The sequence below is a fragment of the Palaemon carinicauda genome, chromosome 26 (assembly GCF_036898095.1).
Source record: "Palaemon carinicauda isolate YSFRI2023 chromosome 26, ASM3689809v2, whole genome shotgun sequence".
NCBI classification, from domain to species: Eukaryota; Metazoa; Arthropoda; class Malacostraca; order Decapoda; family Palaemonidae; genus Palaemon; species Palaemon carinicauda.
The window spans coordinates 79,948,083-79,950,582 of NC_090750.1; the positions used below are offsets into that span (position 1 = coordinate 79,948,083).

Sequence of the window (2,500 nt, forward strand, 5' to 3'; positions counted from 1 at the left end):
TATCCAGTTTCCATGGGGGTGTAGCTCAGTGGTAGAGCGCTCGCTTTGCATGTGAGAGGCCCCGGGTTCGATCCCCGGCACCTCCAGGAATTTTGTTTACATTATGTGGAGCATATAACAACGTCAATAATTAAATGACAAAGACCACCTGTTACTTATCCAGTTTCCATGGGGGTGTAGCTCAGTGGTAGAGCGCTCGCTTTGCATGTGAGAGGCCCCGGGTTCGATCCCCGGCACCTCCAGGAATTTTGTTGACATTATATGGAGCATATAACGTCAATAATTAAATGACAAAGACCACCTGTTACTTATCCGGTTTCCATGGGGGTGTAGCTCAGTGGTAGAGCGCTCGCTTTGCATGTGAGAGGCCCCGGGTTCGATCCCCGGCACCTCCAGGAATTTTGTTTACATTATGTGGAGCATATAACAACGTCAATAATTAAATGACAAAGACCACCTGTTACTTATCCAGTCTCCATGGGGGTGTAGCTCAGTGGTAGAGCGCTCGCTTTGCATGTGAGAGGCCCCGGGTTCGATCCCCGGCACCTCCAGGAATTTTGTTTACATTATGTGGAGCATATAACAACGTCAATATTTAAATGACAAAGACCACCTGTTACATATCCAGTTTCCATGGGGGTGTAGCTCAGTGGTAGAGCCCTCGCTTTGCATGTGAGAGGCCCCGGGTTCGATCCCGGCACCTCCAGGAATTTTGTTTACATTATGTGGAGCATATAACAACGTCAATTATTAAATGACAAAGACCACCTGTTACTTATCCAGTCTCCATGGGGGTGTAGCTCAGTGGTAGAGCGCTCGCTTTGCATGTGAGAGGCCCCGGGTTCGATCCCCGGCACCTCCAGGAATTTTGTTTACATTATGTGGAGCATATAACAACGTCAATAATTAAATGACAAAGACCACCTGTTACTTATCCAGTCTCCATGGGGGTGTAGCTCAGTGGTAGAGCGCTCGCTTTGCATGTGAGAGGCCCCGGGTTCGATCCCCGGCACCTCCAGGAATTTTGTTGACATTATGTGGAGCATATAACAACGTCCATAATCAAATGACAAAGACCACCTGTTACTTATCCAGTCTCCATGGGGGTGTAGCTCAGTGGTAGAGCGCTCGCTTTGCATGTGAGAGGCCCCGGGTTCGATCCCCGGCACCTCCAGGAATTTTGTTTACATTATGTGGAGCATATAACAACGTCAATAATTAAATGACAAAGACCACCTGTTACTTATCCAGTCTCCATGGGGGTGTAGCTCAGTGGTAGAGCGCTCGCTTTGCATGTGAGAGGCCCCGGGTTCGATCCCCGGCACCTCCAGGAATTTTGTTGACATTATGTGGAGCATATAACAACGTCAATAATTAAATGACAAAGACCACCTGTTACATATCCAGTCTCCATGGGGGTGTAGCTCAGTGGTAGAGCGCTCGCTTTGCATGTGAGAGGCCCCGGGTTCGATCCCCGGCACCTCCAGGAATTTTGTTTACATTATGTGGAGCATATAACAACGTCAATAATTAAATGACAAAGACCACCTGTTACTTATCCAGTCTCCATGGGGGTGTAGCTCAGTGGTAGAGCGCTCGCTTTGCATGTGAGAGGCCCCGGGTTCGATCCCCGGCACCTCCAGGAATTTTGTTGACATTATGTGGAGCATATAACAACGTCCATAATCAAATGACAAAGACCACCTGTTACTTATCCAGTTTTCATGGGGGTGTAGCTCAGTGGTAGAGCGCTCGCTTTGCATGTGAGAGGCCCCGGGTTCGATCCCCGGCACCTCCAGGAATTTTGTTTACATTATGTGGAGCATATAACAACGTCAATAATTAAATGACAAAGACCACCTGTTACATATCCAGTTTCCATGGGGGTGTAGCTCAGTGGTAGAGCGCTCGCTTTGCATGTGAGAGGCCCCGGGTTCGATCCCCGGCACCTCCAGGAATTTTGTTGACATTATGTGGAGCATATAACAACGTCAATAATTGAATGACAAAGACCACCTGTTACATATCCAGTTTCCATGGGGGTGTAGCTCAGTGGTAGAGCGCTCGCTTTGCATGTGAGAGGCCCCGGGTTCGATCCCCGGCACCTCCAGGAATTTTGTTCACATTATGTGGAGCATATAACGTCAATAATTAAATGACAAAGACCACCTGTTACTTATCTAGTTTCCATGGGGGTGTAGCTCAGTGGTAGAGCGCTCGCTTTGCATGTGAGAGGCCCCGGGTTCGATCCCCGGCACCTCCAGGAATTTTGTTCACATTATGTGGAGCATATAACGTCAATAATTAAATGACAAAGACCACCTGTTACTTATCTAGTTTCCATGGGGGTGTAGCTCAGTGGTAGAGCGCTCGCTTTGCATGTGAGAGGCCCCGGGTTCGATCCCCGGCACCTCCAGGAATTTTGTTTACATTATGTGGAGCATATAACAACGTCAATAATTATATGACAAAGACCACCTGTTACTTAACCAATCTCCAT

The 2,500-nt window shown here is 48.0% G+C and overlaps 16 non-coding genes across 16 annotated transcripts; all 16 read left to right on the forward strand.

Moving 5' to 3' along the window:
* The first annotated feature begins 14 nt into the window (after window positions 1–14).
* TRNAA-UGC (transfer RNA alanine (anticodon UGC)) lies at window positions 15–86 on the forward strand. The gene has a single exon. It is a non-coding gene; the product is annotated as a tRNA-Ala (tRNA).
* Window positions 87–170: 84 nt separating this feature from the next.
* TRNAA-UGC (transfer RNA alanine (anticodon UGC)) lies at window positions 171–242 on the forward strand. The gene has a single exon. It is a non-coding gene; the product is annotated as a tRNA-Ala (tRNA).
* Window positions 243–323: 81 nt separating this feature from the next.
* Window positions 324–395, forward strand: TRNAA-UGC (transfer RNA alanine (anticodon UGC)). Its single transcript has one exon. It is a non-coding gene; the product is annotated as a tRNA-Ala (tRNA).
* Window positions 396–479: 84 nt separating this feature from the next.
* Window positions 480–551, forward strand: TRNAA-UGC (transfer RNA alanine (anticodon UGC)). Its single transcript has one exon. It is a non-coding gene; the product is annotated as a tRNA-Ala (tRNA).
* An 84-nt stretch (window positions 552–635) lies between these two features.
* Window positions 636–706, forward strand: TRNAA-UGC (transfer RNA alanine (anticodon UGC)). Its single transcript has one exon. It is a non-coding gene; the product is annotated as a tRNA-Ala (tRNA).
* Window positions 707–790: 84 nt separating this feature from the next.
* TRNAA-UGC (transfer RNA alanine (anticodon UGC)) lies at window positions 791–862 on the forward strand. Its single transcript has one exon. It is a non-coding gene; the product is annotated as a tRNA-Ala (tRNA).
* Window positions 863–946: 84 nt separating this feature from the next.
* On the forward strand, window positions 947–1,018 carry TRNAA-UGC (transfer RNA alanine (anticodon UGC)). Its single transcript has one exon. It is a non-coding gene; the product is annotated as a tRNA-Ala (tRNA).
* An 84-nt stretch (window positions 1,019–1,102) lies between these two features.
* TRNAA-UGC (transfer RNA alanine (anticodon UGC)) lies at window positions 1,103–1,174 on the forward strand. The gene has a single exon. It is a non-coding gene; the product is annotated as a tRNA-Ala (tRNA).
* An 84-nt stretch (window positions 1,175–1,258) lies between these two features.
* Window positions 1,259–1,330, forward strand: TRNAA-UGC (transfer RNA alanine (anticodon UGC)). Its single transcript has one exon. It is a non-coding gene; the product is annotated as a tRNA-Ala (tRNA).
* An 84-nt stretch (window positions 1,331–1,414) lies between these two features.
* TRNAA-UGC (transfer RNA alanine (anticodon UGC)) lies at window positions 1,415–1,486 on the forward strand. The gene has a single exon. It is a non-coding gene; the product is annotated as a tRNA-Ala (tRNA).
* An 84-nt stretch (window positions 1,487–1,570) lies between these two features.
* Window positions 1,571–1,642, forward strand: TRNAA-UGC (transfer RNA alanine (anticodon UGC)). Its single transcript has one exon. It is a non-coding gene; the product is annotated as a tRNA-Ala (tRNA).
* An 84-nt stretch (window positions 1,643–1,726) lies between these two features.
* On the forward strand, window positions 1,727–1,798 carry TRNAA-UGC (transfer RNA alanine (anticodon UGC)). The gene has a single exon. It is a non-coding gene; the product is annotated as a tRNA-Ala (tRNA).
* An 84-nt stretch (window positions 1,799–1,882) lies between these two features.
* TRNAA-UGC (transfer RNA alanine (anticodon UGC)) lies at window positions 1,883–1,954 on the forward strand. Its single transcript has one exon. It is a non-coding gene; the product is annotated as a tRNA-Ala (tRNA).
* An 84-nt stretch (window positions 1,955–2,038) lies between these two features.
* On the forward strand, window positions 2,039–2,110 carry TRNAA-UGC (transfer RNA alanine (anticodon UGC)). Its single transcript has one exon. It is a non-coding gene; the product is annotated as a tRNA-Ala (tRNA).
* Window positions 2,111–2,191: 81 nt separating this feature from the next.
* On the forward strand, window positions 2,192–2,263 carry TRNAA-UGC (transfer RNA alanine (anticodon UGC)). Its single transcript has one exon. It is a non-coding gene; the product is annotated as a tRNA-Ala (tRNA).
* An 81-nt stretch (window positions 2,264–2,344) lies between these two features.
* TRNAA-UGC (transfer RNA alanine (anticodon UGC)) lies at window positions 2,345–2,416 on the forward strand. The gene has a single exon. It is a non-coding gene; the product is annotated as a tRNA-Ala (tRNA).
* The last annotated feature ends 84 nt before the right edge of the window (window positions 2,417–2,500 follow it).